At 47.1% G+C, this 27,282-nt stretch overlaps 1 protein-coding gene across 1 annotated transcript in view; it reads right to left on the bottom strand.

Annotated features, from left to right (window-relative positions):
- Positions 1-27,282, bottom strand: part of CAMK2G (calcium/calmodulin dependent protein kinase II gamma) — a 165,515-nt gene that overhangs the window by 135,677 nt on the left and 2,556 nt on the right. The gene's annotated exons all lie outside the window — the stretch shown is intronic.

Raw genomic sequence — 27,282 nt, 5'->3', positions numbered from 1 at the left:
CACTGTCTAGAAAGGGCTACGGAAGTTTGGAGAAGGTATCTGGGCACAGTGCAAAGAGAAGAAGGGTGAGAAATGGAAAGGAGTGCTCCTACCTTTCCAGACTCTCCCTGTGGCGTATCGTAGCCCTCACATGGTACTATTATCTGCATGACTAGACTAATCTGTGCAGCCGTCTCTGCGATACCTCAGTATCTATTTTTAAGAAGTATAGTACAGCACAGGTTGCCAATCCTCCTCTCCTCAGGCAGAACTATTCATCCATTGAGGAGTAACACACATCCCTCCCAATGAACGTGGCACACCATGTGGGGGTGGCAACACATTAAAGCGCGAGTGTAGTCAGATGAGTAATTATGTAAAAACAGCACCTTCTTACCACTGCTCTGCGTTGCTGAGTCAGATCTGTTCACACTACTGACGAAAGCTTTTACTACGGGGAGTCCTGCAGAACCAACACCGCTACAGGAAAGGGAGCTTGAGCATATTTTGCTTCACACAGCAAGACTGTCAGCCGGGTTCCAATGGCAAAACTTTTCACTGCCGGTGAAGTGGGAGCCCAGGAGAGCAGAGCTGGATTTGCAGATCACAAACAGCATTTGCAGCAGAGCAATTCGTATACAAGTCAGAAGGTGGCTTTTTCCCTGACAAGTAAGATCAGTAGGGGTCAGACAATAAATACGGAGCCCTACAATGTCATTCTTAGGGAGTCACTTTTCTGACTAGATCTACAGTTTAAGGACTCCCATTTTTCATTACTGTTAATTAACAAGAGGTGCTTAAGCACATGACCATTACTGAATGCAGTTTACACTGCACAAACGCAATGCCCTCACCGAAGCAAGGGCAGGAGAAAGGTGAGAACTGATTTTATGGGAGGACAGAGGCTGATAATTGAAGAACAAGTGTTATTTGCATTTTGTGCGTGTCCACAGCACAGTTATTCAATGTAACTGAAAGGCTTTTAAAAAGGGACAGTTTAAGATCTCCAATCAGCAATTAAATAATACCTGTGTGGGCTTAAATATTACACGTATCAAAACTATTTCAGAATCACCACTTTCTTCTTTATCTGCCTTCTAAGACACATGTTCAAAAACTTCCAAGGGACTCACTTCTGATAGCTGAACACAGACCTTTGAATTCAAGGGTTGGCAGGCAAATAGGAGGAGGAGCCCATTTTCAAACAGACAGAGCCTGTATAACAAACTCTCAGCTGAAGGTCTGAGATGAACGCTGCAGTGGTAAGCTGTGCAAGCACTTCAGTCCTGCAGAGCGTCTGGGCCCTGGGAATCTGGCAGGCTCTCTATAGTCACAGGAGTCACCCCAGCTGATGCTTAAAGTCAGCACTTAAGAATCCAGGAGCTGGGCTGGCTCCCCAAATTATCCGGAGGTTTCAGGTGTCCCACAGAGACTGCAGGGTAACGGGGGCTGTGCTGTACTTTTTTAAATAGTTGAATTTGTCATTTAAGCTTGCATATTGAACTAGCTAGTGATTCAGGGTCTTACTTTATTTGTAAAAAAGCTGTGCAGTGCACTTTTAATGCTTCAGACTGAAACTAATTAAAACTAACTGGATTCCTACTCCTATGGCTGAAAACAGGGTAGGTTGTTGATTTCAGCGCAGCTCACATTAACGAGAACATTGCTCATATTCACAGTGTAATAATTACTTTGATCCATTTATCATGTCCAGCTACTGTACAAACTTTTATCCTTGGAATATTGCTTTTCACTTCTTCCTTCACCAGGAGAGAGTACCTTCCCATGCTGGGAAGAGACTTATATGACAATAAGAACCACAGTTTCTTGACATGTAGTCATACCTGGAAGTGACTATAAAAATGGCACAGTGGGTTCCTATGTATGTCCCAAGTCAAACCTGCTCAGTTTCTAGCTAAAGCGAGTTTTCCTAACTGCCAGCCCTGCAAAATCCCCCTGGGAACGAGCAGACAAACAAGCTGGGTTCTTTTTGGCTCATACATAACCACCAAAAACAGATTCTGAGTTTGGAACTTGGCTAATAATTGATGACTGGCATTCCACTACACATGCCTGCTCACGCTGTCCTATAAGTCTTGCTGTGCAGTAAACCACCACCAAAGCTAAAACAAAACAAAAACCTTGTTACTAAAGTCAATAGACGACTCTGAAAACACAGAGCAGACTGGTAAGTAATTAAGGGATCGTTACTTTGCAGTTACTTTAATTACCATAACAAAATTAATCCTTTTATAATGTGGCAATCTGAAGTTTCGAGCTTCTAGTGCATGAGAGAGTGCTCTTGGGATTACAAAAAAGGAGTCTCCAGGTGGAAAGATATTCCTTTCAGCCTGAAGCCCAAAAAGCAATGGTCAGTAAGTGTACTGTAACCCCACATGTGTGCATTAGCCCAATAGGGTCACGTGCACTTTACAGACTGCTGGAGATGAAATAAATAAAGCTCAAAGCCAAGTGAAGACAAATGCAACTTCTCATCCACAGGTGAAAGCTTTGGAAGTAAACATGAGCTCAGTGCCCAACCCAAGGGTCCACTCGGTCTACGATTCTGCCACTGACAGAGGCTAGAGCCTGATGTTTCAAGCAAAGGCAAAACCAGACAAGCCACAGTGTGTAACATACCATGGCATAGGGTAAAAAGGGGATTTCTTCCTGGCCCCGATGCTATGACCCAAAGGGAGAGGATTGAGAGCCCTTTCTACTTGCATCACTGCACATGCTAACTTTAGTTATACAGAAGCGTCTCATCCTTCTTCCTGATCCAAGGAATCTGCCTCAACAAGAGACTGACAGCAAGTTCTACAAGTTGGCTGTATAGAAGAGTTAATTTTTATGGGTTTCCCCAAAGGTGTTGCTCTTTATGGGACAGGCCAAAAAGAAACACTGGCTTTCACAGCAGGCTTAATTTCTGTCACATCTTCTCTTACTGTTCTCCCTTCCATTCAATTCCCCCTCCCTCTTATGGAAGTGCCCTCAACACCTCTACATTACTTTTTCTATTGCCTTTCCACTGCCCTCTATGGGGAGTTTTAGAACAGATAATCCCAACTGAATGCAGCATCCAAGGCACATGTAACAAAGTGCACAATGGCTTTAGAATATTTTCGTCATTGTTTTCTATCCCCATCCAAGTACCATTTAGCATCTTATTCTTGGGTTTTTGACAGCGCACGCACAATGAGCAGATTCACTGAGCTCCAACAAGGCCTAGATCTTTTCCTTGAGAAATCAGAACTAATTCATAACCCACTGGTAGTTAAATTGTTGATTGTTACCTCATATCTTCTTGTCCTTTTGCTAGGTCCCTCTGCAGTTCCTCAAAATTTCCAGCCATCCTAAATAACTGTGGAACCAACAAATTTCACCTACCTTTGCTACTCATCCTATCTTCCAGATCATTAACATGTTGAACAAAGCTCCCAAATACTGATCCCTGGGGCCCTTCACTACTAATCTCTTTCCATCCAAGTACTGGCCATTTCCTCCCACTTTTCATTTCCCACCAGACTAGTTTTTAATTTACAACAGAACATCTCACATGTGGTTACTAGATTCTCATAACAGCTACTTGGAAAGAATTTTGTTAGAAATCCACAAAGTACAGCCACAATTCTGTTAACGATCACAAAGTTGGAAAGGAATGACTTACCTTTAAAGCCATGCTAGTTTGTTAGTATCATAAAATCAAGGTGCTTTCTAGTAGTATATAGCTACTTTCCAGGATCTCAAATGCGTTTTCCATAAGGTCAATCTTTTCAACCACCCCGGGAGACAATACTTCCCTTTCTCCATTTTACAGACAGGCAACAGAGGCACACAGAGACCAAGGCATGATCTACCCTCCATTTAGGTTGACACAACTACAGTGCACAGTTAGGTCGATAGAAGCTCAGAGAGGTGAAATTCCTACAGCAACAGAAAAACCCCTTCAGTCACTGTAGGTTGCGTCTACACTACAGGGTTACTCTGGCATAGCTACAGTTCCATAACTAGACCACTGTAGTCCCTGTAGTGTAGACGTGGCCTAAGCGATCTGCCCAAAGACACATAGCAAGGAAGAATTAAAACCAGTTTCCCCAACTATGCCGTCCGAAGTTTCTGTGATTGACTCAGCTACTTTTCCTGGTTCTGAGATAAAGCTATGCTTATAACGCCTCTGAGCTTTTTTTAGTATAAGGATGGGGAATATGGCTGTCACACTCAAGTACAGTAGCTTGAATTAGTGACAAATAAGCTTATAGCTAGCAGTTCAGTTCCTTCAGATCTCACAGATGAATGTTTCCCTATCTGGGTGATTTACTACATTTCAGTTCCTTCAGCTAGCTGTCTCACCATTTTTAAAAAATGATTTGCATCAGACAAGGCCTTCCCTTTCGTAAAGTAGCCCCTGGGTAGGTATTTCCTTCTCAGCCTCTATAGTGATGACTGATGCGTCTATGCAGTCTCTTTTACCCTCTTCAGTAACCCTTCATATCCCACGGGTCCAGCATATCCACATGCTTTTTACTCCTCACACGTACAAGAACAGATTGTTTCTCTCAATATCTTCGAGTTGTCTCTCGTCATCTGGGAGAGAGGAGTGTGGAAGAGAGTCTAAAGCTACATGTGTGAGGTGTAAGCCATCCCAGTAATAGGGTAACAAAAGGAATTCCAAATGTTTATGTGATGAGAAGTAACGCAGCAAGGGAATAGGAAGAGGATGGAGCGATATTCCCCTGCTCTGGCCACTAGATTACACTCCCCCCCCCCCCCCCCCCCCCGCTTACACACTCACATATGTTCTTAACCAGATGCCATTTTCCTTACAATCTTCATTTTTCGCATCAGTTTCATATTGAGAAACTGGTCCTGGATTCTCTAACGTTCATGAGTTGCTGTGAGAGCTCAGGCATGTCAATGAGAACTGCTACATGTCTCAGTTTTCCCATCTATAAAATAAGGCTGCTAACACTAGCCTACCCAACAGCAGTACTGGGAGGATAAAATGTTCGTTAAGCAGTTCTGAGCTCTTTGGATGAAAGGCACAAGCATTAAGTAGTCAGTGAGAGTGAGCTATTGACAGAACAGACACTGTTAAGAAGTGATATGGACTCATGTCTCGGTGTTCTAAAGGGGAGGGGCTGGTGCCAGAAGCAGATATCTCCTGGGGGGTTGTGGGGGCTGACGGCCCGCGGAAATGCTGAAGGAAATCATGATTGTGAGAGAACAGATGATCCAGAAACTAAATACTGATATCTGGAACAAGGCAGTTGCCTCCCGAACATCCCCTAATGGGCAAAGGTTGCTCTGCAATGCCCTGCCTCTGTTTTGCCCCCATCATCAGGATCCTGTAAGAAATGATTACCCTTTCTGGGTGGGGTCCCACTTATTTAATTTTGCACAGAGTCTCCAGTGGTCCTCTAAGCCAGTGGTTCTCAACCAGGGGTACATGTACCCCTTGGGGCACTCGGATCTTCCAGGGGTACTCAACTCATCTAGATGAGTGTTTATCAACCTGGGGGTTGCAGCCCCCAGGCAGGTCATGGGATGGGTTTAGGGGGGTGCCAGTGCAGGGCCGACATTAGGGGCCATGACCTGCAAGCAGGGCAATTGCTAAGTTACATGCTTCAGCCCTGGGCAGTGGGGGTTTGGCTTCAGACAAGGCTCATATGTGAAAGACAGCCTCAAGCATCACACTGAAATGTAAGTACACTACTTATATTCCAGTCAATTTATTTTATAATTATATGGTAAATGAGAAAGTCAGCAATTTGTCAGTACTAGTGTGCTGTGTCACTGGCATGCGTCTGACGAAGTGGGTATTCACCCACGAAAGCTTATGCTCCAATACATCTGTTAGTCTTAAAGGTGCCACAAGACTCTCTGTTGTTTTTTACAGATCCAAACTAACACGGCTACCCCTCTGATACTGTGTCACTTTTGTATTTTTATGTCCGATTTTGTAAGCAAGTAGTTTTTAAGTGAGGTGAAACTTGGGGTACACAAGACAAATCAGCCTCCTGAAAGGGGGACAGCAGTCTGGAAAGGTTGAAAACCACTTCTATACGCCGCAGATCTTGGGCTTGGGTTGATCTCCTCCCTGGTCCCTTTGATTCACCCTTCACCAGTTCCACTTAGGCTTGCAACAAAGTCTGTCATGAACAGAACTCAATGGTCTCTCCCCTGAGAGTACAAAACAATCAAAGCCTTTACACTGGTTTTAAACTAGGTCCAACCCTTTCTTCCTGAGAGACCTATCTTCCCTCCTCTGATTCAATCACCATCCCCAAGGCTTTACTGGATTGGAGCTCAGCCTTTTGGCTCTGGCTAGCTGGTAACAGGGTTTTCCTTCCCTGCAGGAGCCTGTCTCACTCTCTGCACTTTCCTGTGCTTTCCCATGAAGGACACCTGTCCTTCATTACATGGCATAGGCACCAACTCCGTGGCTGCTCCGGGGCTGGAGCACCCACGGAGAAAAATTAGTGGGTGCTGAGCACCCACCGGCAGCTCCCCGTGGTCCCGCCCCGCCCCCCTGTTCCAGCTCACCTCCGCCTCCACTGCAAGCGCGCTGCCGTGTCCTGCTTCTCCCCCCTCCCCCCCAGTACTTGCACCGCGAAACACCTGTTTCACAGGGCAGGGAGGGAGGGGGGGAGGAGGAGGAACGCGGCGTGCTGGGGGAAGAGGCGGGGCTGGGGCGGGGATTTGGGGAAGGGATCCAATAGGGGCAGGGAGGGGGCGGAGTTGGGGCGGGGACTTTGGGGAAGGGGTTGGACTGGGGGAGGGGCTGGGGCGGGGAAAGGGTGGAGTCAGGGCAGGGGGGCGAGCCTGCACCGGCACCGGAGAAAGTTGGTGCCTATGTTACATGGCCTTTATTTCCCCCACATGGGGATGTGAGTGAACCTTGTCACAGGTGAACTGTGACCCATCTCCGTTTAAGGAGCCAGCCACCCTGTGACAGCATCTCTCCAGAGCCAGCCTGAATCCATGACAAAACCTTGGGTAGATACTCCAGGCTCCATCGAAGTATCTTTAACAATGCGTAAGTGTTAACCTGGCTGTCTCACAGAGGAGGGGCTACGAGAGTTCTTTTAATGTCAAAAGACACTGGCATTTTTAAATCTCAGAAAAAAGAACAGGAGTACTTGTGGCACCTTAGAGACTAACAAATTTATTTGAGAGTTACTGTTTATCTGGAGGAGATGCAGCTCTGGACAAGGGGTGGGAGTGGGATTCAGATTCAAAGGAAACAAAAGCAGAGAATCCTTGCACGTTCTAAACACACCCAAGATGCAGCAGAACATGCTTTGCTGGGTGGGATGAGCAGAGATGTGGTCAACATAACAGAGCCAGTGCTCACCGCATCCCCTATAAAAACTCCTACAAGGAGACAGAGCCACCAGAAAAGCTACCTCTCTTCAATATTTCAAGGGGTGGGAACAAAAAAGAAACTGGAAGGGTAAATTAGACATGTAACCTCCTTGGGACCAATGCACAGATGAAGCACTTCTATAGCCAACTGTTAAGCATCCACTCTCTGAAAGGGAAGGAAAACCCTGCCAGAGCATGATTTGGAGGAGGAGGAGAAACTCACAGAGAGAAGTCTCAGGGGATCAGAGCAATTAAAGAAAGTCTCAAAAGTTGACAATCTGGCCTAATTTCCCTGAGCAAAAATGGGATGGTTTTAAATTAAGCAGACACCCCTGTAAGTACAGATCAAATTCCCTAGGAATTCAAGTGAGTGAGAGAAGGCTCAAGCCTCAAATCACCTGTAATTTAGATGTCACTCATATCAACCCCCTCAAAATGCATGTTATATTGAAGGGCAAAGGACACCATAAGGCAGCGATTAGAAAGATGGCCAGTCCAGCCAATGATCAAGAACAAGTGAAGGAAAAGAAAAATGGCCGCCTCTCGCTTCCAAGGATTACAGAGTAGTAGCCTCATCCCAACAGACAAGCATGGACACAGAAAGCAACACAGTCCTTGCCAACAGCACTTACATGAACTGGAAACATTTATGCCTCATCTAGACATGGGGAAAACACAGAGGAAAAAAAGGTTAACTAACAAGTTTTCATTAAGGAGCACTTAAAACTAGTTATAGAGTGCCTATACTAGGTGTTAAGTATCAGAGGGGTAGCCGTGTTAGTCTGAATCTGTAAAAAGCAACAGAGGGTCCTGTGGCACCTTTAACACAGTCTTAAAAGACTGTTAGTCTTAAAGGTGCCACAGGACCCTCTGTTGCTTTATACTAGGTGTTGATGCCTTTAAGACAACGTCATCTGATCATGGTCAACCTTGCACAAAAGCCCAGGTTGACTACAACGTCCCAAGGGATTCTTACAGATGTTAAACCCTATGCCACATGCCAACATTTTTCAAAAGCACCTTCTTTCGTAGTCTAGACTCAACCTTAAATTTCACTTTATTGCCACTAAATTCACCTGGCAGAGGAAGCCAATTGCCAATCTGGGACAATCCTGAATACCACGTACACCACTCTGAAGCACTGACTTTCCAACGCATAGAAACTGGACGCCCTCCACCGACCCTGAAGAATGATAGGAAGAAATGCCAGAAGAACCATGGCAAGCCTTTCATTTCCCTCTACAAGTTCAGATGCAACACAGCACACTGTAATGCATTTCCCTAGAAATGCAGGATGCTACTGGAAGTCTGTGCACAGGGGCACGCATCATGGGGTCCTAGTGGTTGTCTCCCTATTCATGGGAGGGGGGAGGCAGCGGTGGAGTAGTCCCCGCCATTCACCATTACAACAGAGAAGCAGGGATGTTCGCAATGGGCTTGAAGTCCTTTCATCCTGTGCCTCAGTGACATTTTTATCACCATAGCCAGACGTGGGCAGAATATCCCAGGAAGCAGACCCTAAAAATAGCTTCTTGCAGCCAGTTAGCCAGCCAGCAAAGGGGGAGGGGCACGGTTCATACATGGTCAGAGCAATTCAGTCAGGACAAGAACAGAAAGAGGATGAAAGCCCATGATGAAGGCAAAGGGAGGAGTAAGAGTTTGCCTAATGGGGGAAAAGGAGGGAGATCGGGTGCCCTTTTACAAAACACACCCTCCTGCATTGCCAGTGCTAGCGCTTAATCAATAGAGAAGGAGTGCAGGAGGGAGGTGCAAAAGCAGAGGAAGAAAACTCAGAACAAAACTTCCCAGCAGCACTTCTAACCATAGCACAGGGGGTGGAAAGGGCACAGGCAAGAGTGTGCTGCACGGGTAGAGAAAAATCAACGACTTTTTTTAAGAAACAAAAAACGGATTATTTTTATTTAAATGCAATCCACATTTATTATTAAAAATAAAACGGTTTAAAATCCAATTTGAAATCTATAACCTGCGTTCAGGCCTAAACGTATTAAAGTTATTTAAATTCAATAAAAAAAATAATATTAAGTAGTACATGTTTGCTGCCAAGTTTTAAAGAAAGTCAAATACTGAACTGGTGGAAGTCACCAGACAAGCACCTGGAGCCAGAGTTTACTGAAGTTCTGAACCAGCTTTTGATATCAGCAGCCTCTTCTGTAGGTGCCGAGAGAATACTTTCTTCGTGTCAGTTTATTCAGCTAGTTCAGTTCAATGACTAGTTCATTCAAAGTTAAATAACCAATTGGGAGTTGAAAAACAGGAAAGCTTGTTTTTCTCTTCCAATCTATGAATAAAAACTAGGTGTGAGAATAAGATCTATTAGTTATAAATTCCTGAAGGACATTGTGACCAGGAACAAATCAGTTCAATTCGTTATCTACAGATAATGCTTCCTTTGTTTGATAAATCAGTTACGTTTCAATGCAAAACATGTTTTGATAAACATTTTCTTTTCTTATATATCCAACACTTTTAAGGTAGTTTTATTTAATAAAAAATTAAAATACTGTGCACTGTTAATTTAATTTGAAATTCCATCCAAAGAGTGACACAAATCACAAGTAAAAAAATTAATCTAGTAAATAAGAAATGCAGACACCATTTTCTAAAATAATAATGTAAAAATTAAGAAACTGAATAAATGCAAGTTAAGCTATATAACTACTTAAATAAATGTGTATAGATATAGTGCATCCTCTTGGTCAGCAAAAAGCAGCATCAAGTTTAGCAGAAAGGCTATATTTTGTTGTAAATAACATGCTTTAATGTTGACCACGTAACCTTAGGAAAATAACTGAAAATTATAAATGCAAAATTTGATTAAAATCTATAATTTAAAACCAGATTTCCTCCTTGCTGATTTCAATCTAATTAAAATCGGTGATGCACGTCAAGTGGACAGAGACAAAGGATGCACATGCTTGTTCCCCAACTCTCCCCTCCCCAGGCCACAGTTCCAGGCGGGGTCCAGTCTAAAGGTAGCAACAGCCCCAACCCCTCTGTGACAGATACAGCAATATCCTTAGGAGACCTTACTGAATTAAGTCTATTTGAGGTACATTGTATTTAATGCAAAATTTATGTATTGCTGTGGGCTGGGATTGCATGTAACCTATGTGGGAGGAGAGGTGATGTAAGGCCTGGATGATCACAGGACTATATTGAACAAAGTGCCAGACTAGAATGGACTTTGGGGACATGTGTGTGAAGTGAATTTCCAGGGAAATATCTAGGGGAGGTGCATGTATATTCCCCACCTCCAGTTACGCAAAAACGCAGCCTTTTGAAGCTACGCCCTGAGGAAGGGCCTTTGTCTGCTGGTTACCTGTTATGTGAGGCCAAGATCTAAGGCCGAAACTGCATAAGGAAAGACTGAGCTATTCACAGTGGTTCTGGTTCTGAAACTAGATAGTGATGAACTGGTAACCTGGGGAAAAACCCCAACTGTGGGTTTTGAAGGACTGACACCTACCAGGGCCTGAGGCTGGAGTTGGGGTGACCTCTGGTAAGCTTGTTAGCACACGCATTGGTTCTTTTACTATGGTTTCTCTGTGATGCTTTCACCTTAAGAGTAAGCGCTTGCCTAGAAAGAGCTGGGTGGTAACTGTGGCAGTACACTGTTCACAGCCTTTGGAGAAAAAAGCAAAGTGCAGACATTGGCCTGTTTAGGCAGTCTGGCTTACTACGTCATCGGGTAGACAGGGAGCTGTGCAGCCTGGAAATACCCTGATCGGGGGAGAGAGAGAGACATGCCTGTCTCCGCCCTGGAGAGAACAGCTGGAGAGCCAGAAGCCTGAGGGTGGGTCCCCTTGGTGGACACGGAGGGGGAATACAGGTGCAGTTGCTCTGAACTGACACACCCTTGACTCCAGAAACCATGGAGCACTTTCCTCCTTGAACATGCAAGGCAGCCAGCCTCCAGTTGGAAGACCAGGGAGTTCACTCCAAATGTGATACCAGCCCACGCTGATCCGCTGGGCAAAGTCTTTCAATGACTCAGTTACTTGTGTGTGCCAAATGGGGAAAGGAATTAAGCAGGAAACTGAATACTGAGTGCGCCTCCTGGGTACATGCCCCAGACCAGTGCCCTGTCTGTTGGGCTGAGGTCCCAAGAGCTCCCTGCAGCCACTGCATCCTGCCCACTGGATGTGCAGCCCCCACAGCTACCATGCTACAGCTGTGCCCTACCCACCCCATTCCCCAGGAGCCCTCAGCAGCACCCTGCTCGCTGGACACACAATTCCCACCCCAGAGCTCCTGCATAGCAGCAGCCCTCAATCCTGCCTGCCAGGTCCCTAGCACAGTCCCCACTTCAGCAGCACCCCACTCTCCGGCCAGACTGTGCAGCGCGTGATGGAGCAGATGGAGAGATTAGAGAATCGCAGCCCAATCTGGATTTCCAAGTTTGGGATCAGAGTTCCACACTGAAGCTCCCAGACCCTTTGTTGTAACAGGACATCCTGTGTGAGAAGGGGGTGGGGGCGGGCAGGCAATAAAGACAGCAAGACATATCAGTTCAAAGCAAACACCTGGTTAGACTGGGGGGGGGGGGGAAGAACGTGGCAGGATTTTCTAGTTCCATGGCTGTTGCCCATTGTGCTTTTCATGCAGCCCCTGAGCAGCTGGTGCACATAGAAACACCAAAGGAGGCTTCTATTATCTGCATCGTTGTGTCCCTCCTTCCCTCCCTACTCTCACACAAAGCCTCTCCGAAGCAGTTTCCCTCTGCCACGACAAGGACCCAACCACAACTGCAGGCACTGGACTCGCTTGTGCTCGCTCCCTCTTGATTTACAGAACTTCCCTGCTAACAGCTGCATTGCAGATGAACCCTCTTAAAGTGGACACACTGCAACTGAGACAGCAGGGCACAGAGCTATTCAGAAACAGATGCAGATATGTGGGCTGCCTCTCTTGAATAAGCACAGTGACCTGTTTGTTCCAGGACTTCAACCTCTGCCTCAAGCCCACTACCACTTCACGCAGAGAGTCCTGAAGCACTTAACTAGATACAGATGCCTCCAACCAAGTGAGCTCATTTCAGGCCCCAGGAGCGCTCTCCCATCGAATGAACTCGAGCTAGGCTTGGCTGAGGGAATTACGTATCAACCACTAGCTTGAAAGAGGAGGTGGTAAAAGCTACTGGCTTAGCAGGGACGCACGATCACCTAGAGGGACCCACACTCTCAGAAAACTCACGCTCCACATTTGTTCAGTCCAGAACATGCCCCTCTGCCAAGGGAGCCCCTACCCCACTCTGGAGAGAGTCACGCTTTCCTATACATACATTTAGGGCCTGAACCTCCTCCCACATGGCTTTGCACTGGTTTAATGCCACTGAACTCTGTGCAGTCACCCCTGTTTTTCTTAAGCAAGAGGGGGAACCAAGCCCACAGCATCCAGTGTCTCCTGAGTTTCCGCCACACTGCTTCATTTCATCCCTGAGCTGGAAGAAACCCATCTGGGCCAGATCAAAGGCCACAAGGAGCTCTTCACTAGTACCCAAATCCATTTATTTAGGTGCCAGCAGAGAGACAAGTCAGCAGAGAGCTCCAAGTCACTGCAAAGCAGCAACCAGGAAGTCAGAGATGCAGGAGGAAGGCAAACTCCCATGTTCTAATCATTCAATTCTGCTCTCACCTTAGTCCCTCTCCAAGCCACGGCCCTCCCTCTCTCCAGAGAAGTTAAAGGTGTGGATGACACTTGAATTTAGTGCCAACACAGGGCGAGAGTATTTCTGTACAGACAAGTGAACTTCCAAAGCAGAGGTATTCAGCCACATGCTCAAAGGCGACAAAGGAAGTTATGAAACAAGTCATCTGCAAGCCTAGAAACCTCTCCACGTTTATCTGGTGCTGTAGATAAGCAGCCTATTGCATGGTAAAGGCACCAGCCCAAGTTAAGCGTACCAGACAGATACAAAGTGCTAAGGAGGCAACATGTGTCCAGAAAGCTGGGTCACCTGCTCTGCAGCAGCTCAAGATGTGACCAGTGACCAGAGTCACCTATACCTTTCAGCAGTATTTGACAATGGGTGTCAAACATGGCTGCCACGCTCCTCCACCCGACATGATGAATACTGTTGTTCTGGGCGGATGGAGAAGAGGGTCGGCTGAGTTATCCCAGACTAACAACGCACAGCGGACCCTACACACAGGGTGAGCCATGTGTTAGAACTAGCATGCGACTCAGCTGACACTGCCCACAGTAGCTGAAAACCTAGTTCAAACATATGTTGGGGGCAAGGAAGGCCAGTGCTCTCCAGCACTGAAAATTGTGCTAGAATTTTCAGTGCTGTAGCAGAAATGCTAAAACATGTTTGGCAAGCACTGGAGACCTATACAAGAGAAGGTTTAACAAACTGCTTTCCCCAGGAGAGCTTCCAGGGGATCCATGCTATTTGCGCCATGCATCTAACAGGCATATCCCAGAAAAGCTGGCTCGGAACAACCATCCCTTCTGAAGTATGAAGTGTGACTGCAGATCAGGTGCATGACATCAAGTCCCAGGCAGCAAGCGAGCCAGAAGGTTGAACACACACATCATCTCTGTGACGGGGGAGAACTTTACACCCATACCACATTCTGCCACACAGATAAGGAGATCCCTCAATTAGAAGCTCAGCCGCCCATTGCAAACCCCTCTGGAATGTAAGGCGCATTAAAAACAGAACTGCAGTGACAGGAAATAATCCAGGCTCCTCTGCATGAGACCAGTCGGGGGAAACTCCTCTCCTTGGGCTAGAGTGTGCTCAGTCCCACCTGGGAGGGGAGGCGGAACAAGTGCTTTCTCAGATTATCTTTAAGAACATCTCTCTTCACTCTCCACTCCATCCAGCACCTCTGACTCTACCCAGGGAACAGCTGCTCCCCTTTTTCTCAGAGAGTCTCTGGGATTGGGAGAACCCTGCCCTCCATAACAGCCACCATCTCTAAGTAATAACTCCTCCCCCTCCACCAGCATCACCTGTCAAGAACCCCCATACTGCCAACCACAGCTAGAAGAGGGTTGGAGTAAGAGGGGCAAACACCACCTCCTGCTCTGCTGGTCCAGGGCAGCCTCCACAGACAGTACGTTGCTAAGGACTGCAAGCATCAGCTTCCCTGCATCTTGCAGAAAGAGAAATGGAGGTGAAGGGGGGGGGGGAGCATGTTCCCCTGACCCCTTCCCCCATGTCCCTAGCTCTCACCAGAAGGTCTTTGAACTTTATGATTCTTGTCCTCAAGTCAGGGCACCCTAAAGAGGCTGAAAACCCCCCTCATGAGTGGGGAGACCTGTGCCACAGTTTCTATAGAAACTGTTCATGCTCGCATTTAAAAAGTGAAGTAAGTTTCTAGCTTGTATTGTGAAGAAAGCCTTTTGGGGACAAACCAGGCTTAAGCTGATGCAGCGTCACCTTCCCCAGTCTGCAGGCAGATAGCTCAAGCTAATGCCTCAGCTGCTGCTCAGAGCTTTGCCAAGCTGGTTAGCTTTGTGCCTGCTATTCTGAACACTGTGGGCACCAGCAAAACTCAAGAATCACACCAATTTCCTAGCATGAGTACAAGGTAGGCAACTGGAGCTATTCTGGTGGGGAGGAGAAAGGACCCCCCCCCCCAAACACACACACACACCCCAAAGCAAAGAGGCTGAGAGGAGAAGAGTAGCAGAGACCTCTCTCCCCCCCTTCTCACTGCAAACTTGCCCCACCCAAAAGGCTCTGGGAAAGGAGACTCTTCTGCAGCTACAGAGCAAAGAGAACTTGAAGTCTGTCAGACCCCTACTCTCCAGGGCCAGATCTGGCAAATGGAGCTCACACGTGGAGTCCAGAGACAGCACCTGGCTGAAGCGCGGGGCAGCTGGGCTTCTCAAAGCAATGCTCTTTCTTGGCTTTGCTGGCAGATCCCCTTCCCTTCACTGAGTAGCTTGAATCCTATGGTTGGCAGGCATCTGGCAAATCTGTCAATCCCTGTCCCCACCTCCATCATGGCAATACCCCCAAAAGCTAATCCAACAGCTCCACAACTACAGGTTCAATGCCATCCCTAAACCTCTTCTGGCACTTATTGTCTGAATCCCTATGCCCACACTCAACCAATGCTCACCACTGAGCCAGTCTGTCCAGCCACCATTATGAACTTTTGTTCAGGCAACTAGGTCCTCATTCCAACCCCCCACCCAACGGACCTGAACTCCCATTTGTACACTACAAAGATAAGTCAACCTAACATAGGCCAACTTACAGCCACCACATTAATTACTGCACAGACACTGCATCACCTCATTGATGCGGTTTTATTGTTGGCATAGCAGGGGAGTTGCACTGGCGGGAGGACCATTTCAGTGTGTGCACCTCCACTGTTTTGTCGACAAAAGCTGACTTTTGTCGACAAAACTGCAATGCAGACAAGGCCTTAGGCCCCAAGCATTGAACCATGCTAGCAATAACAACATTTTAACTGTGGGTGTTGCTCCCAGGGCTTATCAGTGCAGAAAGCGTTGTGTATTTGAAGAGCTGTGTTGCAACTCTGCTTGAAAGCACGTGGGGTGGTGAAGAGGGGCTAGCCTACAGCACAGTTTGTTTAACAGGATTCTCAGAAAGAGACCAGTAGCCCTGCTGATCAGGGAAATGGACCACAACAACCGGATTGGTGCATGGTCCTTGATAGTATGATTCCTGCCCCAGTGCAGACAAGGCCTTAAAGCACAGTGCTTGCCTGGAACAGGACTTACCCCCAGAGCAGGAACCTGGTACTGAGACATCAAAACAACAGGCTCATTACTTAGGACATTGGTAGCTCCAGCTCTCAAGAGCTTAAAACACAAATGCTGAGGCTCCAGTATCGCACCTGGGCACGTGAACACACACGTTCCTCAAAAGGTCAGCGTATTTACTCAACTCCCGTCTCAGAGAGAGAGAATTCTCCTCCTGACTCTACCCTGCCAGTATGAGCTAGAACACAGTTTCAAGCATACACAGCGAGCCACAGGCATCTCTTAACTTCCTGCCCCCTGGTAACAAAACAGGCTAGATCTGGCAGACTATATCCAACATTAATCAGCTCTCCAGACAGCTCTAAATTATGCTTGCAGTTCTCTGGAGCCAGCCATGTTAACCAACCACCAGCTTCCCCCTACTTCAGAATTACACACAACAGCAGCTCTGCAACATAATCAGATGGGGGGGGCATCAATTTTAAAAAGGCATATGTTAGAATAAATTGTTAAGATCAATTACTTTACTATTAAATTATCTGCCACTGATGGACACACTGAACACTCACCAAACAAGGACCTTGGTGTCCAAGTAGGAGCTAGGACTGAATCCTGAGGTAGCAGGTGCAAAAAGTCACCAGAGCACAAAACCTCAGGATTAGGGACCAGCAATTCCCTCAGGAGCGACTCAAAGCTCATGCCCTACTAGTCTTTTAATAGTCAAGATGCTTATCGCTGAAGATTTTCCACTCTACCAACTTCTTTTCCTAGGAAATACTCTACTGCAATATTCAACGAGCATATAAGCAATGATACTAGAGAGTTTGGGGAGCCATTACTGCAGTATGCGGCGGTATTTCAACATATATTTAATTTAAGAAGGGATGGAAGAGAATCTGAGGTCAACCTGTCTCACAGAACCCCCTGGCCTGAAGCATTAAAAGTGTTGTGGTAATGGCTGGCAGGAACAAGAGTTGTATGACTTGCAGAGTTACACTTCCTCTCTTCTTCCATAGGCAGAAACTCCAGTGAGCAAGTGTGTTCGCCCATCACAAACCTGTTCATTCTGGCTGCTTCTCTTCCCTCCTACCTTCCACAGCCAGCTGCTTTGCAAGTAGGCAGAATGAGGCAAGGAGCAGCGAATTGCTTCCTACAACATCCCACATTACCTTCCCATGCTAGTACCGTCCCTGCGCCCAAGTACCTCTCTGGCCAGCAGTTCCCCAGCCACAGGCTGCTCTGAAAACCAGCTGTTTTAGCTCACTCCTGTGTCCTCCCTTCCTTGTACAGCTTACAAATAGTCATTAAGATGTTTGGTAAGTTAACTCTCCCTCAGATTTCAAGAGGTGAGGTGTGCACACTGACAACGTTTACACAAGGAAAAACCCACAATGTGCGACAACCATGAGATGCTGAGAAAGGGGGAAGATGCCGAAGCAGACGGTGGGCAGGTGAAGGGGCTGGAGGGGGGAAATGGACAAAATTAACCTAGGTTTTATATTTGTATGTTCCCCTTTTTATAGGGCGTCTTTGACAAGTTATTGCATATGCAATAATACCCACAGCCAGTGCTTTAATCTCGCAATTTGCAGGGGTTGGGGAAATAAAATCCTGTGGGGGGAGGGGAGGAGGCTGGCACAATCCTTCCTTGAGAACGTCTGCGATAATAACCTGCCATTTGGTAGAAGAGGAAAAAAATTCCCTCTTCAGAAGTGTCTTTATGATCCAGGGATAAGCGTTCTCTCTGGCAGGGATGGTTTTAGCTATATCCAGAGAGGGAGATTAAATCCATCTGCAGCAGGGAAATTTCCACACTCCCCCAAATTCAACACAAGCGCTACGTGCAACTTGATTTTGCACAGCATCTTTCACACAAGCAGCACAGCTAATGCTCCCTGTCCCAAGAATCCACAGTGTGCTCCAAAAGCCCCACCCATACCTGCTCAGCCTGAGGAACACCAGGACATGTGTCAGACCGGGCTCGCCAACAGGGTTAGTGCTGCAGAGCCCAGGACCTCTGGGACACCGGCAGGAATTAGTCTCATCACATCTGGGCCATGCACAAACCCAGTCTTAAAAAAGGAAAGGAAAAAAACCCAGTCCCCCTTCCCAAACCTCTGCTGGGGCCACAATTCCACACCAGGAACTCCTGCTCAATCTGTGTGCCTGCCACTCTTCCCTTCCCCCTCCCCATTGTTAATGCTGGTAATTTAACACCCCGTGGGATCAGAGAGGACAGACAGACAGTGAGCTGAAATCCTGCCTGCCCTGCTCCAGCTCCTTTATAAAATATACAGCGTAAACCGAGAGGCAACCTGGGGTAACCCTGGCCATTGCACTGAAACCCACGGCAGGCAACAGGCAGCTAGCTTCCGGACATCGCAAACCACAGCACAAGCAGCACCCCCCACTGCTGGCCCTCCTGCCACACTCAGAGCAATTAATGCTGTTGGTGAAAGTGAAATGCGGCCATCAGTCCCTTCCCCCATCTCTTCTCCAAGGTCAGTGTCTACACACACACACACACACACACACACTTCTCCAGGTAAGTTTTCTGCAGTGATAATCATGATTCAAAACAGCGTTCTTATAAGTGACTCTGCAAGATGAAGAGGTGAGCGCAGACCGGGAGGGAGAGGTACAGAGAAAGGCAGCTAGCACGAGGTGCAAGGCTGCAGTTTATGACATCAGCGGATTAATACCCCCCGTCCCTCCCGGCTTCTTATTTTCCTCCTCCACGCATGTGTATTAAAATTCAGAACGGAGGAGTCCAGCCAGTGACAATTGATACATTTAATGGAGAAGATGGGCCCTTGAAATATTTTTCAGACCCCCCCCTTCTCTTTTAACCCCACCCCACCATCCCACTCCTTACATTTGAACATTATCCACACCAGACAATAAGTAAGCGGCCCAGAAACCTCTACAGTGTCACTTCCCATGTCTGTCACACACACACAAAATCCCAAGTTCTCACTGCAATCGATTTCTCACACACTCCCTATGCCTGCAGTTCAGACAGCTAACAGAGGAGGAGGAAGGGGCTGGGATGGGAGAAGTTAGCAGCAAGGCCCACCCTGACAGAAGAGCTGTTTTACTCCCTGCCCAGACCACCAGATTCCATCTAACACACCCTGATGTCCCAAGTGCAGCCTGACAGGCAGGGTCTAATGCAGTGTCTCTGCAAGGAAACACACACAGGCACTTGTACACACCCCAGAATCTGTGCTTCAAGCTCCTGTGAGTGGTGTTGTGGGCTCTCCTCGCCTTAATGAGGAGCCTACTCACTGGGCTGCAGTGCACCACTGCTGCCTGCACCCAATTCAGCTAGACGTGCTGTAGCTACAGAGGAGCCTGGGCTTCTCTCACGATTGCCAGACTGAGGTTTAAAGTAGTCCACGCTCGACTGCAGGTCAGCGCACACACACTCACTTGGTACCTGAGCCTTTGGAGGCCAGGAAACTGCTACTGTGAAACCCCACCCACAGCCCTCATGGAACTGAGCCCCTTCTGCGACTGAGCTACAGGGGGCAGGGCTCAATCCATGGGTGATGAGGTTCTCGGAGCCCAGGGCGGGCTGGGAGAGCAATCTCCCAGCCCTCCTACCACCAGACCCCCAAAAGGGACAACTGTCAGACTGCCTCCTTGGCACACCCAGGAGCAACAAATGAGGCAGACTACAAGCCTGGGTGCAGCAGAGAATCTCCTCCCCGAGACATGGTGAGCATCATCTCCTGTTAACAATGGCAGGAGGGCAGGAGAGAGAGAGCAGGCGTGACTGCCAGGACTCTCCGGGGAGCCTTATCAGGAGTTGCAGAACTTCTGCTGCTTTGAACCCCACACGGGCCACATCCTGGCAATAAGCCACAAGCTAAGCTTCAGCTCCAGCACCCTATTAGGTGCCACCTCACATCTCAAAAAGGACATTTACCCTATTACAGGTGCTGATTCAGAAACAAAGATCAAGCCTAAAAGAAATGTCTTTCTTCATGCAGACGGCAGCAGGCTGCCCTTTTCGTTATGTCCTTGGGGATGTCACCTTCCAAAGATTCAGCAGCAAATACAACAGGGGCAAAGGCCAACCGCAGAAAATCCTCTCCTGCCTCCCATTACTGTGCGGGAACTGCCCCAGATACCTCCCTGCCAATCAAGAGTACAGATGGGACCGGGGGGATGAAAGAACCACAGCAGAGTCCTGCCCACCCCTTTCCAAAGCAGGACTGTTTCGTACCATTTATTCTGGAGGAATTTGTGCAGCATACTCTGAAAAGACGCTATTGATGGGGCTTCCATCGTTCCCCTCAGGAGACTGATTCCCTACAGAATAATCTCTAGTCTCCACCTCCCTCCAACAGTCAGACTAAATTTTCCTTGGTTCTTTCCTCTGAAGCAATTACTGCTAGTCAGACCCATAGGCTCACCTTAAGCAATTCACTCACTCCTACTTCACGGGTATCTTCCAAGCCATTCTACACATCTAAAGTCAAAATAAGGCCTAACAACTATCCCGGCAGCCTCAACAAGACACCTCCCCATGAGTCAAGACATGGCTGTTTATCATTACCCTTTAGTCCTTCCAGCCAGTTCTCAGGACACGTGACAGACTGTATCCAAGCCAACCTGAATTTCAGGTGGCTGAAGCACTGTATCATAGAATATCAGGGTTGGAAGGGACCTCAAGAGGTCATCTAGTCCAACCCCCTGCTCAAAGCAGAACCAATTCCCAACTAAATCATCCCAGCCAGGGCTTTGTCAAGCCGGGCCTTAAAAACCTCCAAGGAAGGAGACTCCACCACCTCCCTAGGTAACGCATTCCAGTGCTTCACCACCCTCCTAGTGAAATAGTGTTTCCTAATATCCAACCTAGACCTCCCCCACTGCAACTTGAGACCATTGCTCCTTGTTCTGTCATCTGCCACCATTGAGAACAGCCGAGTTCCATCCTCTTTGGAACCCCCCTTCAGGTAGTTGAAGGCTGCTATCAAATCCCCCCTCATTCTTCTCTTCTGGAGACTAAACAATCCCAGTTCCCTCAGCCTCTCCTCATAAGTCATGCGCTCCATACCCCTAATCATTTTTGTTGCCCTCCGCTGGACTCTTTCCAATTTTTCCACATCCTTCTTGTGGTGTGGGGCCCAAAACTGGACACAGTACTCCAGATGAGGCCTCACCAATGTCGAATAAAGGGGAACGATCACGTCCCTCGATCTGCTGGCAATGCCCCTACTTATACAGCCCAAAATGCTGTTAGCCTTCTTGGCAACAAGAGTACACTGTTGACTCATATCCAGCTTCTCGTCCACTGTGACCCCTAGGTCCTTTTCTGCAGAACTGCTACCTAGCCATTCGGTCCCTAGTCTGTAGCTGTGCATGGGATTCTTCCGTCCTAAGTGCAGGACTCTGCACTTGTCCTTGTTGAACCTCATCAGGTTTCTTTTGGCCCAATCCTCTAATTTGTCTAGGTCCCTCTGTATCCGATCCCTACCCTCTAGTGTATCTACCACGCCTCCTAGTTTAGTGTCATCGGCAAACTTGCTGAGAGTGCAGTCCACACCATCCTCCAGATCATTAATAAAGATATTAAACAAAACCGGCCCCAGGACCGACCCTTGGGGCACTCCGCTTGAAACTGGCTGCCAACTAGACATGGAGCCATTGATCACTACCCGTTGAGCCTGATGATCTAGCCAGCTTTCTATCCACCTTACAGTCCATTCATCCAGCCCATACTTCTTTAACTTGGCAGCAAGAATACTGTGGGAGACCGTATCAAAAGCTTTGCTAAAGTCAAGGAATAACACATCCACTGCTTTCCCCTCATCCACAGAGCCAGTTATCTCCTCATAGAAGGCAATTAGGTTAGTCAGGCACGACTTCCCCTCCCAGCATTGGCTACTGTCTAGTACTTAGAACCAGTGGTTCTCAAACTTTTGTACTGGTGATCCCTTTCACACAGCAAGCCTATGAGTGTGACCCCCCCCCTTATAAAGTAAAAACACATTTTTTTATATTTAACACTATTATAAATGCTGGAGGCAAAGCAGGTTTTGGAGATGGAGGTGACAGCTCGCAATCCCCCACATCAGTGTTTCCCAAACTTGGGACGCCGCTTGTGTAGGGAAAGCCCCTGGTGGGCCGGGCCGGTTTGTTTACCTGCCACGTCCGCAGGTTCGGCCAATCGCGGCTCCCACTGGCCGCGGTTTGCTGCTCCAGGCCAATGGGAGCTGCTGGAAGCGGCGGCCAGTACGTCCCTCGGCCCGCGCCGCTTCCAGCAGCTCCCATTGGCCTGGAGCAGCGAACTGTGGCCAGTGGGAGCCGCGATCGGCCGGACCTGCGGATGCGGCATGTACACAAACGGGCCCAGCCCGCCAGGGGCTTTCCCTACACAAGTGTTGTCCCAAGTTTGGGAAACACTGCCCCACATAATAACCTCACAACCCCCTGAGGAGTCATGACTCCGTTTGAGAACCCCTGACTTTGACTGCAAGCCATGCGAGGGAGGGACTGTCATTCTGCTATGCGTCTAAACGGTGCTTAGCACAGTGGGCCCTGCCTCCTAGACTCCATTGTAACACAAATACCAAGTAGCTTAATGAAGTCCAACTATGACGTCTAATGTGTCCACTGACTGCATTTAGATCAGATTTGTCTGACAATGTTTATTCTTTATAATGCCAGGAAGTTGGTTTAGAGTTGTGTTGAGGTCCTTACAGACCTGTCCCTTTATATTTGTCTCATTAATTTATAAAGGGATGAGTTTATTTGACCGCGATTGCCAGGACTTCCCTTTTTTAAAAAAAATCAGGACAGTATTTGCTTTCTACGCCTTTAGGGTGGGAAACACTGTATGAGTGCCACGTAGGGTTATTTCTAACCCTCCGGTTCCCCTTCAGTTCGTGACTTTCAAGAGAAAGAAACAACAGTTTGCAGTTCGTTAAGCTCATTAACAGAGGCTTTACATTTAATATGAGAGAAATCAGTGAATACTAATTTTCCGTAAGCATTCCCTTTCCTGCTTTTCAGCTACACATCACGATATTCATCACTTCTGAGTCAGTCACACCCCACTGCTTTTCTTTTCTTAAGGAAGACTACTTTGGAAGTACCTCTTCCCACAAAGCCAGAGTGGAAGCAGGTCAGAGCTCCTTGCCCTTAGTAAGCCCTGGGATGGAGCTTGGCTGTTCTCAGTGGTGGCCGATGACAGAACAAGGAGCAATGGTCTCAAGTTTCAGTGGGGAAGGTCTAGGTTGGATATTAGGAAACACTATTTCACTAGGAGGGTGGTGAATCACTGGAATGGGTTACCTAGGGAGGTGGTGGAATCTCCATCCTTAGAGGTTTTTAAGGCCCGACTTGACAAAGCCCTGGCTGGGATGATTTAGTTGGTGTTGGTCCTGCTTTGAGCAGGGGGTTGGACTAGATGACCTCCTGAGGTCTCTTCCAACCCTAATCTTCTATGATTGTACTCAGGGGAAGCATGCTAGCAGGTCAACCCCTGTGAAGGGAGCATGAGTTATATTCCTAGCCAGTGGTGTGGTACATCTGGTTGAAGCAGTAGTAACTACCCTGGGAAAACAGGTTCAAATCCTCTAGAAGCAGGTTTTAAATGTTCAATTTAGCAATGCTACTCAGGGTCAGGGTGTGTCGTTCCCCTGCATGTGAGAGCTCTGAAATGCAGAAGCCAAGCCCAGGGGGACCCTCCTCCAGTGCAAGAGGCAGGTCAGGAGGTTTGGGCTGACCTGTGTGGAAGGCAGGAGCTAAGCAAATGCCTAGATTCCAAGACCAGAAGGGACCATTCCCAGAGCAGATCTTTTAGAAAAACATCCAAGCTGGATTTAAAAATTGTCAGTGATGGAGAATCCACCACGCCCCTTGGTAAATTGTGCCAATGGTTAATTACCCTCATTGTAAAAAATGTGTACATTATTTCCAGACTGAATTTGTGTAGCTTCAATTTCCAGCCACTGGATCATGTTATCATAGAATATCAGGGTTGAAAGGGACCTCAGGAGGTCATCTAGTCCAACCCCCTGCTCAAAGCAGGACCAATCCCCAGACAGATTTTTGCCCCAGATCCCTAAGTGGCCCCCTCAAGGATTGAACTCACAACCGTGGGTTTAGCAGGCCAATGTTCAAACCACTGAGCTATCGCTGCTAGATGGAAAAGCCCACTGTCAAATATTTGTTCCCCATGTAGGTACTTATAGATTGTTATCAAATCACCTTTTAACTTTCTCTTTGTTAAACTAAATAGCTTGAGCTCCTTGGGTCTGTCACTATCACTATAAGGCAAGTTCCAATCCTTTAATCATGCTTGCGGCTCTTTTCTGAATACTCTCCAATTTATCAATGCCCTGGAATTGTGGGCACCAGAACTTGACACTGTATTCCAGCAGCGATCTCCCCAGTGCCAAATACAGAGATACAATAACCTCTCTGCTCCTGCTCAAGCTTCCCATTTCTGCATCGCAGGATCACATTAGCACTCAGTGGTTCTCAAACTTTTTGTATTGGTGACCCTTTTCATATAGCAAGCTTCTGTATGCAACCCCCCCTTATCAATTAAAAACAAAGGGGGGGGGGGGGTAATTTAATTTAACAGGGACTCAGGCTGTTGGCCCCACTCCTGGCAGGGCTGACACCTTGCAACCCACTTTGAGAACCCCCTTTTTTGGGCACAGCATCACACTGGGATTATCCACCATGACCCCCAAATCTTTTTCAGAGTCACTGCTTCCCTGGGTAGAGTGCCCCATTCTATAAGCATGGTCTGCATTCTTTGGTCCTAGATTTATACATTTGCTTTTAACCATATTAAAACGAACATTGTTTGCTTGCACCCGGCTGTCCAAGCAATCCAGATCGCTCTGTATCGGTGACCCATCCTCTTCATTATTTACCACTCTTCTAATCTTTGTGTTGTCTGCAAACTTCATCAGTGATGTTAGGTTTTCTTCCGCATGACTGATAAAAAATGTTAAATAGCATATGGCCAAGAACAGATCCCTGCAAGACCCCACTTGAAAAACACACCCACTCAATGAGGATTCCCCATTTACAATTACATTTAGAAACCTATCAGTTATCCAGTTTTTAATCTATTTAACGTGTACCATGTTAATTTCATATCATTAGAGTATTTTTAATTAAAGTGTTGTGGGGACCAAGTCAAACACCTTACAGAAGTCTGAGGAGGGTGTTGGGAGTGGGGCAATGGGGGGATACCACAATATGTGCAGAAGCCAGATGGGCGTGTGCTCCCAGTGAGGCAAGAGCTAACATGGGAATGAGGAGCAGCAGGCAAGGTAAACCCAGGCTATTGGAGAATTCATCTCACGGTCCTGCTGCCATAACAGACCACTTTTTAAAAAAAACTGCTCATCAGCTCTGCCGTTTTACAGTTGTTGATTTCATCTCCCTTATCATTGGCTAACAGCCCTAACATCTCTCTAATATTTCTACTTTGAAGAGCCTTTACAGTGTTTATCCATCTAGGTTCTTACATGGCCCCCAGCCCCACCGTATCTGAGCCCCTATTCCCACCAACCGTTTTGACTATCATTAATTCTTTGTTGCCTTGTCTTTCCCCACTTAATTTCCAACACAAGTTCCTTGTGGCCATCAGATATTTCAATGGGACCTCAAGAAGCCTGATCAGCCACTACTTCTTCCTCCCAATATTTCTCTCTTTCAGTCAGTTTCATAATTCCCCCCACATTTGCTCTCTCCAAATCAGATACCTTTGGACAGCTGTGTTCTATGAACCTATTCATCAATACCTTGAATTAACAGAGCTCACAATCACTAGCACAGAAGTGTCCTACTCCACTTATGCTTTCAATCAAGAACTCCCTACTGGTATGAAGTAGATCAAGAAGGATTTCTCCTCTAGCTGGATTCCCTACTTCCTGGCTCAAATATTTGTCCTTTAATTAATCTGAGAAGTGATGATGTTCCACACTTTTTGTATTTGTAACTCAACAGCTGTCTGAGTACTTGAAATCCTACATGACCACATTATCTAGAGATTTTGGACTCCACGGTAACTGGTTTAGGAATTTTTTGTTCTCATTTTCCTCTAGCCCTACATAGCCATTTCTTGAAACCTTACCAGATTATTTCGCTACCACTCCGTTAATGGGGAAATTGATTCTTGCTGGTTTTGTTAATTTAGAGTATTACCCCATCCCTCATACAAAGAGGATTGTACCCGATAATGCTGACGGGATGGTTCTCTGCATTATCAGGTTTCAGTTGTGTCCACTACATCATATTCTCCTTTCAATAAGCAAATGCTCCCAATTACCCATTTCCTAGTCAGTTTAAAGCCTGTGTAACTAGCCCTGCCAGTTTTGAACCCACAGAACTGGGACCCCTTGTGCTTCAGTGGAGATTTCACAGAGCATTGGCACCCGTCCTGTACATCGACAGCCTTCCCTTCTAAACCATCCACAGATCCATCGGCTGGTCTCCAGTATCACTCTTGACTTTACTCACACTAGTTACTAGAAAGACAAAACATCACCTATGTTGACCTCGGTCTGCAGCACTCTTCCCAGGGTTCTAAAGTCATTCTTGATCCACTGATTCTCCCTTTGCGCCTGTCATTAGCTTTCACATGAACTACACTAGGTGAACATTCACTGCTACGCTGTAGGCTATGCTTTGCTCTTGTCATCACGTTTCACGCCCTGGCACTAGAAAGATAGTATACCGTCCTTTTCTCTTTTTTAGGAGTCAGACAGCCTGAGCTATGTTCATCGCTACCAAAGTGCTCATCAAAATCATCTGCCACCAACTTCTGCCTCTCGGGTGTCACCCTTTCAGTTGCTGGTCAATATACTACCTGGTTCTCAGCCTCTGGCTGATCATCTAGCTCATCAGGATCATAGTATTTGTCACTTCTGTCAAAAGTGAATGGCCTAAGTGCAATAAGTCTTCTCTTAGCCTCCTCTTCCACATTCATTCCCTCAGATCTCAGCCAGTTACATCTCTCTTTATAGTTCCTCCTGCTGCAATCCAATTCAGTTTTTTTTCCCCATTGATTTCAGCTCCTGCCCATGTCCCTCCACAGTGGAAGCCACCTCACACTTCATGCATATAGAGCCTGCCTTGTGAAATAAACTAGGGCAAATCACAAGAAAAGTTCAGCAAATAAATTCGGGATGACAGATTCTCTGTTCCTTCCTGTCCCACTATTCTGAGCTCAGCTGACGCGTACAGGTT

The sequence above is a fragment of the Emys orbicularis genome, chromosome 7 (genome assembly GCF_028017835.1).
Source record: "Emys orbicularis isolate rEmyOrb1 chromosome 7, rEmyOrb1.hap1, whole genome shotgun sequence".
In the NCBI taxonomy this organism is placed as follows: domain Eukaryota; kingdom Metazoa; phylum Chordata; order Testudines; family Emydidae; genus Emys; species Emys orbicularis.
Note: the sequence above shows the minus strand (reverse complement) of the source record. Positions and strands in the feature narration are given on the sequence as shown.